Raw genomic sequence first — 12,928 nt, 5'->3', positions numbered from 1 at the left:
ATGGTGTGTAACGAAAATATTGATAATCCACAATTAGTATCAGATGAGGGACATAAAGGAATTAAAAGTATGAGGAAAGGCACTTGGTGATACTGGTATTTCCGTATAAATAATTATATGTGTAATATGAAAGGAACTTAAAAAAAATTGCGAAAATTTCTGCAGTGCGAGACAATCCCCAACAACGGGAACAATATTGTAAATGTTACATTTCGCTAAGAGAAGACAGAAACGACATAATAGACTTTCAACCTCTTTTCCATAATGTAAAAAGGTATGTCGTAGAATTTTCATCCGATGTGAAGGAATACGTCTGACCATAAGTCAGTCAAAGTAAGAAGTGTGCTTGAGAAACAAGACAATGTATTTTCGTTTGCTTATTCATTTACTTTGCATTTGGCACTGTACAACCATAACAAATAATAGTAAAACAAGTTCTAGTCCATCCCCAGCTCAAGAGAGCAGTAGTAGTTCCTCTTTTCTCATATTTGATGTGGTGGGTGCGAAGAAATTTGAACCCAGAAGTCTGACAGTCACGGTCTGGAGTTTCAAGAAGCCTTGCCGAAAACGACCACTCCTATTTCCAGGCTATCTTGGGACTGAAAGTTCTGGCTAACATGAGCATCGCTGTTTTGCGATTGTTAGGCGAGATTTCTACTTGACTGTAGAGTCTTGCTGGATTATGCCGTGTTTCGGGAGAGAGTGATTATTTGCATACCAACAGAATGATAACTCGCAGTTCTGCATGGAAAAGTGACATAAATTATCGCCGGAAGCAGCTGAACAGGTGTATACAGAAATCATCGTCATTACCACCTTCTTCACCTTCTTTTTCTTCTGTGCTTCTTCTAGGCTACGAACAATTTCTTTCAGTACGCCTCAGTCTACGTTGAGGTGGACACATCATCTTTTCCTTGCACGGTCTATACTTTTTTTACCTTCAGGTGATTCATTTCATTCGATTGTCTTAAGCTTCCGTTCGTTCATCCAGTCTGCGTGTTTGTTCCATTCGTACTTTCTCTTATATATATCTACTCATTGATGGTCTCCATTTCACATTCTTTTCCAACGGTTTCACTTATTACTCTATCCCTCTGTGTCTTACCTGCAGCGTTGGCTGAATTTTCATTTCTATGTTTTCCAAAAGTCTCCTAGTTTATGATGCTTCAGGTCTTGTGTCAGCTGTGTTTGTCATAATCCGTCTCACTATTATTTTTATATTCATGCCTCTGCACCTTTTCCTAAATGTTTGTCTTTACAAATTATATCATTTTTAGACGTTGCCACATCTTTGCTTTTCCTGCTTGTTCTCTGACCTCCTTATCGACGTTTCCACTGCTGGACAGTTCAATAAAAATGTATTTAAATGCTGTTATTTGTTGAATAAGTTTTACGTCTACTTCCAGTTTGCATCTACACTCTACAGATATGGCCATACGTTAGGTTTTTTTAAAATTTTTTTGAGTGGATGTAACCAGTTCAGACCTTTGGCTGTCACGTTAAATATATGTTTCTGCAGGTTATCTTCACTACTTGCTAGCAAAATTGCATCGTCATCATAACAAATAATTTTTATTTCTTCGTCCCCCATTTTGTAACCACTTACGACCAATGAACAAATTTCACAAAACTTTTCATCCCTTATTTCACTCCCTTATGGGATTGAAGTTTACTTGCCAACTAGCTCCGCAGACGATGAAGAGAGTGAAGCAGTGTATGATGCGATAAAAGAAATTATTCAGATTGTTATTGGAGACGAAAAGTTAATAGTCATTGGGGACTGGAATTCGACAACAGGAAAAGGAAGAGAAGGAAAAGTAGTAGGTGGGTATGGACGGAGGGGGGGGGGGGGGGGGTAAGGAATTAAAGAGGAAGCCATCTGGTAGAATTTTGCACAGAGCCTAACTTAATCATAGCTAACACTTGCTTTAAGAACCATGACAGATGGTTGTATACATGGAACAGGCCTGGAGACACTGGAAGGCTTCCGATAGATCATATAATGGTAAGACAGAGATTTAGGAACCAGGTTTTAAGTTGTAAGATATTTACACGGGCAGATGTGGACTCTGACCACAATTTATTGGTTATGAACTGTAGACTAAAACTGAATAAACTGCAAAAATATAGGAATGTAAGGAGATGAGATCTGGATAAACTGAAAGCACCAGAGGCTGTAAACAATTTCAGAGAGAGCATTACGGAAGGCAGGGGAAAGAGATACAGAAGGAGGAGGATAGGTAACAGAGGATCAAGTAGGTAAAAAGACGGGGGTCAGTAGAAACCCATGGGTAACAGAAGAGATAATGAACTGAAATGATGAAAGGAGAAAATATAAAAATGAAGTAGGCGAAAAGGAATGCAAACGTCTCAAGAATGAGATCGTCAGGAAGGGCAAAATGGCTAACCAGGGATGGCTAGAGGACAAATGTAAGGATGTAGAAGCATATATCACTAGTAGTAAGATAAATACTGCCTACAGGAAATTAAAGGGACCTTTGGAGGAAGGAGAACCACCTGTATGAACATCAAGAGCTCAGACGGAAAACCAATCCTAAACAAGGAAAGGAAAACAGAAAAGTTGAAGGAGTTTATAGAGGGTCTATACAAGGGCGATGTACTTGAGGGCAATATTATGGAAATGCAAGAGGACGTAGAGGAAAATGAAATGGAAGCATATATCACTAGTAGTAAGATAAATACTGCCTACAGGAAATTAAAGGGACCTTTGGAGGAAGGAGAACCACCTGTATGAATATCAAGAGCTCAGATGGAAAACCAATCCTAAACAAGGAAAGAAAGCAGAAAAGTTGAAGGAGTTTATAGAGGGTCTATACAAGGGCGATGTACTTGAGGGCAATATTATGGAAATGCAAGAGGACGTAGAGGAAAATGAAATGGGAGATATGATACTGCGTGAAGAATTTGACAGAGCACTAAAAAACTTAAGTCGAAAGAAGGCCTTGCGAGTAGACAATATTCCATTAGAACTACTGGTAGCCAGTCATGACAAAACTCTTCCATGTGGTGAGCAAGATGTACAAGATAGGCGAAATATCCTCAGACTTCAAGAAGAATATAATAATTCCAATCCCAAAGAAAGCAGGTGTTGATAGATGTGACAATCACCGAACTATCATTTTAATAAGTCACATTTGCAAAATGCTAATACGGATTCTGCACAGACCACGGGGAAGATCAGTTTGGATTCCGTAGAAATGTTGGGACATGCGAGGCATTACTGACCCTACGACTTATGTTAGAAGACAGGTTAAGGAAAGGCAAACCCACGTTTCTAGCGTTTGTAGACTTAAAGAAAGCTTTTGACAATGTTGACTGTAATACTCTCTTTCAAATTCTGCAGGTGGCAGGGGTAAAATACAGGAAGCAAAAGGCTATTTACAATTTATACAGAAACCCGATGGCACTAATATGAGTCGAGAGGCACGAAAGGGAAGCAGTGGTTGAGAAGGGAGTGAGACAGGGTTGTAGCCTTTACCCGATGTTATTTGACCTGTATATTGAGCAAACAGTAAAGGAAAGAAAAGAAAAATTTGAGAGGGAGATAAAATCCATGGAGAAGAAATAAAAACTTCGAGGTTTGCCGATGACACTGTAATTCTGTCGGGAACAGCAGGGCACCTGGTAGAACAGCTGAACGGAATGGACAGTGTCTTGCAAGGACGATATAAGGTGAACTTGAACAAAAACAAAACGAGAATAATGGGATGTAGTCGAAGTAAATCAGGTGATATTGAGGGAATTAGATTAGGAAATGAGACACTTAAAGTAGCCAATGAGTTTTGCTGTTTGGGAAGCAAAGTATCTGATGATTGTCAAAGTAGGGAGGGTATAAAATGTAGACTGCAATGGCTAGGAAAGCGTTTCTGAAGAAGAGAAGTTTGTTAACATCGAGTATAGATTTAAGTGTCGGGAGGTCTTTTCTGAAAGTACAGGGTGTTTCAAAATGAATATACGGGTTTTGAGGCTTTGTGGCATTTATTATGTTAACCTTACAAATATAAAAAAGACATCAAATGAAAGAGCAACCCAAACAGTTTTGTTTGTATACAAAGGGAAGAGAGTGGAACGAACCAGAGTGACTGAAAAATGTGCTGGATGAGTGAGAACCTTTTACACACAGCACCAAGAAATGAGTTTGTATGGCTAGTCATGATTTAGCATTTCCAGTGATGTCTCTGTGGAGAGCTTTAAGGAGACGCTTACAACTACATCCTTATGATCTGCAGTTGTTACAAGCTGAAAAAAGCCTACGGCATACAGTTTATGTGTCAACTTTGCAAATGAAGCATTGCTGCTTTATGATGAAGATATTCTGAATCGTGTCACCTTCGGTGATGACTTTACATTTCACCTAAGTGAACACTTGTAAGAAAAACTGTTTGAGCTGCTTTTTCATTTGATGTATTATTTATGACTGTAAGTTGAATGTAATAAATGCTACAAAGCCTTAGAACCTGTACATTCATTTTGAGACACCCCGTATTTTTATGGAGTATAGGGATGCATGGAAGTGAAACATGAATGATAACTAGTTTGGTCAAGAAGAGAATAGAAGCTTCTGAAAGGTGGTGCTAAAGAAGAATGCTGAAGATTAGATGGGTGGATCACGTAACTAATGAGGAGGTACTGAATAGAATTGTTGAGAAGAGGAATCTGTGGCGCAACTTCACTAGGCGAATGGATCAGTTGGTAGGACACATTCTGAGGCATCAAGGGGTCACCAATTTAGTACTAGAGAGAAACGCGGAAGGCGAGACTCGTAGAAGGAGACCAAGTGATGAATATACTAAGCGGATTCAGAAGGAAGTAGGTTGCTGTAGTTATTCAGAGGTGAAGAGGCTTGCACAGGTTAGAGTAGCACGGATAGCTGCATCAAAGTAGTCTCTTTACTGAAGACCACAACAACAACAGGGGATTAAATATACAAAAACACTTAAGTACTGAAACATATAGCTTTTTATTTTTGACCAAGAAGCCAAATGTCACTTTTCATAGATATAGCTTTAATATGCTTTAATAGTTCTATAATAACGATTTATTTTTTAAAAATTCTTTCATCATCTATTTTCCATCTTACTGGTGGAATTTTTTGAAATTGTGCCATACTTGATTTTTTTAAATTTTGTGTTGCGAAACCAAATACCAATTTTCGTAGCTCTAGCTTCAAAATTGCCTTAACAGCGACGTATTTTCTAGAAGCACCTTACTTCACCCTCTTGGGAGTGGAATTTCGAACAACCCCTTCTTAAATGATGCCACCCCTCTCCAAATTTCAAGTTTGTATCCTTTGTGGTTTGGACTGGGCGACGATGACGCAGTGAAATAGTCTGGCCCTATTCAACCTCCTAGGGCTTTGATTTCTAAAAACAGTGAAATGCGTATTTTGTTATTTCTAACAGAGAAGCCAAACACCAATTCTCATATATTTAGCTCCAGAAAGGTTTGCATAGTGAAGTATTTCTATAAAAACATCCATCTTCTATTTCACCACCTTAATGGGTTGTATTTCCCATGAAACATGAGGTATTTTAGTTGTAGCCGAGAAGTCAAATACCAGTTTCCATAGATATAGCCTTAAAATACTTTAGCATTACTTTAATAATACAGTTTAAAAAATTCTGCCACTATTTGAACCGGTAAAGTTTAAATTTTCGTAAACGCTGAAACACATATTTCTTTATTTCCGACCGAGAAACCAAATAACAATTTTGGACGGGCCAGCTTCAAAATTGCCTTGATGGCGACATGTTTTCAGAGAACCTTTCATCCCTATTTCATCCCTATAGGTGTGGAATTTCAAAAAATCCTTTCTTAAACGACACCTGCAATGTAAGATCAACACCCTCTGCGAATTTCCAGTTTCTATCGTTAGAGGTTTGATGAGTCATTCAGGACATTGAATTTTATATATATTGATTAAATCTAGGTCTCGTTCGCAGTAAACTATTTCGCTTACCTGCTTTTAAAATAGTTTTGTCATATTATTCCAAATGTTGCATTCAGTTTACTAAAATTTTTGCAGATTCCTAGGTAGGTGGTGAAGCTTACTATTGGTTTTTTTTCCACTTGTTTCTGACTCTAGGACTAGCCAGATTGCATGATATTAAGGACGCTGTTTAGTCTGAATAGTGTCAATATTGTTGAAATTCAGGATAATTTCATTAACATTTGATGATTTCATAAGTGATACTACGAACAATGAGTCGTAGTGTTATACAGAATTGGTTTACTCTCATGTAGAGTGCTCTCCTCGTTTTTTTTGTGATTCATACTATATGCTCTACCACTGTCATCACTCTTTCTTCGGATAAAATCTTTGTTTCTTTGCTAGTTGGAAATTTTAAACATTTGGTGAATATGCCAACCAGCTTTTGTCCCAAAGGGATTTCACATACCTGTGTTATTGTGAGCCAGACGACGACACCCTACTTTTTATGCGTTTTGTCCAATATGATCAGCGTAGTCATTCAGTTTCGATCACAACACGTTCAAGCTGGTTTAAAATGGAGCGATACTTTCATACAAAATTTTGCCTTGCAGTCTCACTCTTAAGTAACTGATTCTAACATTTTATTATTATCCTCGAAACATCAATATTCTGGGCAACTCAAGGCACACTTGTCTTTATTCGTCTACCTATATATAGTTATGGTTCGCAACAGACAATTACTGAGAATAAAAAACGTGTGGTTTACACAGACCAGTCACATTTACCAACACACGACGTCAATTCAACATACACAGTATGCACAATCATACATTACTAGACAGGCAAACGCGCATCTTTTACTGTAGCCTGACGTTTGGTAAGATAAAATGGTGGCGTTAGGAGGTTTGCGCATTTTCTGGAACGAAATGACGTTATAAGCTTTAGTAGATGGTCTAAACAAGTTCTGCAACTCAGCAAATGTTTGCGTACTAGTTCAGTTTAACACACACTACATTACAGAATGTGTTATGAGAAAAACATATACATACTTGTAAAACAGACTGTTGTTTTCGTAAGAACACTCAAATGAATAAAGACACTTGTTATCAACAACAAATAGCACATTCTACTTACAGGAGCACTTTCATGACGAGCATACTACTCGAAGAAACGCAGAAGCTGATCAAAAGTGGTTAAAAACACATCATTAAGTAATGCCTGTTAATACTAGATTTATTAAACTACTTAAAATATACACAAACTATCTAAACGCTGCGGTATTTCAGATAAGACAAACTGTAATGTAATTATTTACGCTTATATACCGTCCAAAAGCAAAAATACGTAACATTTTCCTAGTTACCCTTGCAATGAGACATGTCACTATCTATGTATCCTCCATCTGCTGTACGAAAAGTTACAGCCAAACACGCAGTAAGTGTTGACCATTATGTCAGAACTTTGAGGGTAACATGGTTATATCCGCTTATCCCCATTTATTACGTCTGTTTTATTAGTAAATAAACAGCAGTTTACACGTCCTTTGCGCTGGCCGCCATATTGCGATTCAGGTGTGTTTGCTTCAGTGACACCAGTGACACTGTTGTAAACGGTATTGCCAGTCTACTAGTGTATGTCTTTGACTGTACCGTTACGTATCATCTTTTTGCGAAACGAATGCCCACTCACAGACAATCAGCTGCAAATAAAACGATTACTCTTCGTCTATTTTTTCGGGCGCGCAACTTCAGAGCTGGTGGTAGTACAACAGTGTTTGCCCGTAAAATTCAGATGCTTTGTTAAAACAAATTACTTTTCAAGCATTGTGCTGCAATTACGACTATCGTAGTACGGTAAATAAGATAGTTAATACGCTACAAGTGATTAGTCATTAGCGCAAGCCAATCAACACAGATTTTTACCTATTTTTGTTAGCAGATATTAAATCACTTTCGCTTGCATGGTGTAATGCTAACTTAGTCGACCTTTCTTTCGATGTCATAAATTTATTACTTGCTAGTTTCTGCCTTAGTGAAAAACTCAACGGAAGAGAAACTCAAATGAAATAATTTATTTGTATTCTCGCTCTCTTTCTACAGAGAACTGTAAAAGAAATCTGAGAAAAAGCTATCATACGATGCTGCACTATTTCAGTCGAGACGGCTTTGACGTAGTTTAACTTTTTTATATGTTTCTTTCCGTTCTTTCATTCGCTATCTTCAAAAGTAGAGAGGACTGTTGAAGTAATGACCCATTTTACAGCCGAAGCTCCTTAGCCAGCTAGCACGGGAACTGTTAGTCAGGCAGAGAAAGTCCCTATTTGGGAGGCGATTTCCAGTTCGAGCATTTGACTTATAGCCAAGGGGCACCTCCTGAAAATCTTAGTCAGAAGCGGGGTGTGGGAGCTACTTTTACCTTAATTCTGAGACAATATGTCCCAGACAACAAATATGAATTCTTAATGTATGTATAGGTATAATTGTATTCGTGTGTACAGAACAGTGTTTTATAAAATGTATCAGTCAGCCAACCGGTTGCACAGAACTTTTTTCTTTAAAAAAGTCAGTTACCAGGGTTCAATAGCTCTAAGACTATCTTCATCAGAATGGTAACAGTTACATGAACTCATGCGATAACTTTTTAATTTTCAGTAATAATGCTATCGTCAAATGACATGGTTTTATTCGATGAGTCAAAAATATAGTGATCACAGAATAATACAATCATAGTTGCAAGCGGCAGCACAAACTTGATCGTATTATTCTGTGATCACTATATTTTTTTTGTTATGACCTATATTTTTGACTCATGGAACAAAACCATTCATTTGACGATGTTGCTGAAAATTTAAAAGTTGTCATGTGAGTTCATGTGCCTTTTACCATTCTGATGAAGATAGTCTTAGAGCTATCGAAACCTGTTTAATGCGTTTTTTTTTTAAAAAAAGTTGTGTGCAACCGGTTGGCTGACTGTTACGTTTTATATAATTGGATACACGGTTGCTGAGCGCACAGCCACAAAATGTTTAAAATAACAGAACAGAGTCCATGACTTACTCGGGTCATTACTGAACGGTTAGCCTGTTCATGGTTCATGGGTCACGGTGCACAGCCTCCGTGGTAGGCCGCCTATCTGTCGTCTTCCAGGGTCAAAAAAAATTTGATTTTCAGTAATATCGGCCAAATTTAAAATTTAAATATGCTGTCATAATCCACTCATTAAGAGACATGATCTGTTAGTAATGGTTTTACTCAGTGAGGCAGTCAGAAACCGAGTACATGTCTAGAAGCAGCTTAACTCCCCGCCTGCGAATACCTAGATTATATTTATCCAGTATTTGAAAATGAGAGCGACAGACGCTACATAAAATCTCAGATCTTTACCAACTTTTTGTTGCTAATAATCCCCACAAAATAAAGAAAGGCAAAAGAGTCAGCAGCTTACTACATTTTCGCTGTTCGTGCAGTAAAACTACCGCATCAGCTATGATGATTTAATTTACAGGGTGTCTACAAATGACCTTTAAAGCTTAAGACTTCAGTGTTCTTAAAACTATACTAGAAAGCAACAAATGTTTTTCAATATGTGATAACTTACGAGCTATCGTATCCCATGATGAAAACAATATTGACGCAAAACTGAACTTGAAAACCTGGAAAAGTATGGGCGCCTCAGGACAAAACTCAGTGTGTGGCCTGGTTCATACAGATGACGTCCACTGGGCAAGGGCAACGAAACTTTCGAGCACGGTATGGAAGGTAATCACCGTCCCGACCAAACATTCGGTATCGGCATATACTGTTGTTGTGGTCTTCAGTCCAGAGACTGGTTTGATGCCAGTCTCCATGATACTCTATCCTGTGAAAGCTTCTTCATCTCCAAGTACCTACTGCAACCTACATCCTTCTGAGTCTGCTTAGTGTATTCATCTCTTGGCATAATGTCTTGCATAAGACGTTGCTACTACATCACTACAAGGTGCACCTGCTTCAGGCATTAAAGTCCACGGACAAACCTCAGCGCGAACCGTTTGCAGTGGATATGCTAGGCAAGACCAGAACAAACGATAACTTTTTGGAAAAGATTTATTACTCCGATGAGGATAGGTTTGATGTATCCGGCAAACTGTATCCTCAAAACGTTCGTAGATGGAGTACCCAGCATCTTCACGTTACTGAGACTGTCCCAAGGTCAATGTTTGTTGCGGACTGACGCACAATTGCATCATTAGTCCATTCTTTTTTATCGAATCTGCTGTCATCAATGGTGTTCACCTGGACTTGTTATAAGAGTCTGCTGTGCCACAATTTGAACACTTGTAACCTTGACGTGATATTCCAGCAGGATGGGGCATCACCCAACCGTCCGTCAATTTCTAACTGATAAGTTTCCGGATTGGTGGCTTGGACAAGATGGTTCAATCCGATGGCCGCCACGATCGCCTGACCTCACACCGCTAGACTTCTTCCCGTGATGTTTTGTGTAGGTTTTAGTGTACCGAACCGAGATTAGAGATCTACAGGACTTGAAGGCACGCATTTGTAATCATTTAAACACCGTGGAGATCTTGAATCGGACTTGGAGAGCAATAAACTTCCGCCTAGACATGATCCGTGCCGCTGAGGCAGCACACATAGATGTATATGAACGAGGAAACAAAACGTTATGAGTTATCTCACTACATGTTGAAAACCATCGGATAGTTTTGAAAGTGTTAAAGTCTTGAGTTGTAAAGATAATTTTTGGGCACCTTGTATTACTTCTTTGCTGATAACACTATTTGCAACCCATTTTGCACAGCATCACGTATACCACTGAAAGCAATTGCAAAATTATATCATAGACCGACACTTGGTTCAACAGATATGAGGTAATAAACGTTGAAGTGAGTGAAGAACTAGCTTTTGCTTGAAACGATGCGCAAATTATCCAGAGCATATTCATACAGTGTTTGATAAAGAGCACATAGCGACTTCCAACAAACCGTAAATATAATTTCTAAACTTTTCTATATTTCTTCTCGCTTTCAAGATTGACTTTAGTACTTAATACAGTGGGTCATTGTACAGTTTGTAGCTGTATTATATACATTGGTATTCTATTCTTTAAGCTGTCGGTGTGTGAACTGATAGTGTACCTACACCGATCCCACGTTTGACTATATAGTTCAGTACACCTAAAGCCTTTAAATATATAGGCTTGTCATTTAGAAATTATGAGAATTAATTATGAGGAATTAGTACTTTCTGTGACAGATTCTCACATACGAGGGCGTGTTGGAAAGTTAAGCCTCCAAATTTTGAATGTGAAAACTTTAAACCTTTTTAAATAAAACAAACTTTATTAACACTCTACATTTCTATTCTTTGTGTCTAAATATTTCTTTCTCCACGTAGAAGGTATGTCCTCGAATGAAAGATTAGTTTTTTGATACCATCAGTTCCGAACGGGTGACATTGTTGGAGCCACAACATCACCGCTTGCACGACTTCATCACGATCAAAGTGAAATTCTCGAATATGTTCTTTAAGTTTTGGAAACAGATGAAGTGGGGTGGGGCCAAGTCGGGACTGTATGGAGGATGATCGATGAAGGTGAACCCAAGGTGTCAGATTGTTGCAGATGTCGTAGCGCTCGCGTGTGGTCTGACATTGTCATGCTGAAGGGGAATGTGGACGGTTAGCAACGTGATTACAGCACACTCTTTCTCACGCACAGACATAGTTACGCTACACACCACCATGTTACAAGCTACAATTCGGAGCCCTCCAGTGGTAGAGGGTTGCAACCTGTCCCAGCAAAATAGGATTACTGACCAAGTAATATGAATGACATGTAATGCTTCAATCGATATTGAGACAAAAAAAAAAAAAAAAAATTGGAGGCTTCACTATTTAGCATGAAATCGTACATAGGCCTATTAGTTTCTTTATTCTATTATGTAAATCTAGTCACTGACCACAGTTGTTTATTAATCAGACTGTTAATTTCGGCAACCCATGAACATCTTCAGGCCTGAGTGAATGCAGTATCTTAAACACTTCGTATCACTGCGTAATTCGGTGGTACAGTCACACCAATTAGTCACACAAGCTTTATCAAAAAATACAAATTTTCTGTGTCATTTGTAATTTTTTGACAAAGCTTGTGTGACTAATTAATGTGACTGTATCATCAAATTACCCAATGAAACGAATTGTGTAGTACATTGCATTTACTCAGATCTGAAGATGGTCACCGTTGACTGTCTTTAATAACCTGATCAATAACATTGTTATTCGTGACTGGATTTGTAATAAAATAAATAATTCCTGAACCTCTTGAGGATCTTACTGGGACTGTGGTACAACTCGCAAACCTGTTATGCTGTTAACTCCAGATAACAGTGCTGTTAGCACATGAAAAATTAAAAGGACCTATTATAGTAAATAATGCAAAAAGTTCTTACTTTTGAAGACAATAAATGATTTTTTTAATTTTTTTTGTCAGCAGTGTGCAAGTCAAGAAGTTTTGCTGAGAATTCCTAGTAGCAGAGTATCCTTGAGGTGTCTAACCCACTTTGCTTTCCATGTAGATACTAACCGAGGGTTACTACACGCTACTTTCGACTACCTAGTTACGCAGACTTTTCAAGGTCACCCAAGTACCCACTTTCGGCTACTTTGCGACATCACCATCAGCTGACACACACACACACACACACACACACACACACACACACACACACATACATACACAAAGACTCTTCTAAGATTTTTAGCGTAGTAACAAATAAGAAAATATAAATTCTTAATTCTTCTACAAAATGCTTATTAACTTTTGCAAATACCTTTACACACGAGAGAACATCCACCAACTTCTAAATTTATAGCATGAATAAGCGGAATTTCGTTTAATCAAACAAAATGGATTTAGATACAGTCATATTTAAACGGGTAACCGGAAATGACATCATGATCTTTTGGATTATTAGAA

This window comes from Schistocerca americana, chromosome 2 (assembly GCF_021461395.2).
Source record: "Schistocerca americana isolate TAMUIC-IGC-003095 chromosome 2, iqSchAmer2.1, whole genome shotgun sequence".
Taxonomy (NCBI): domain Eukaryota; kingdom Metazoa; phylum Arthropoda; class Insecta; order Orthoptera; family Acrididae; genus Schistocerca; species Schistocerca americana.
This window is presented reverse-complemented; position numbering follows the sequence as displayed.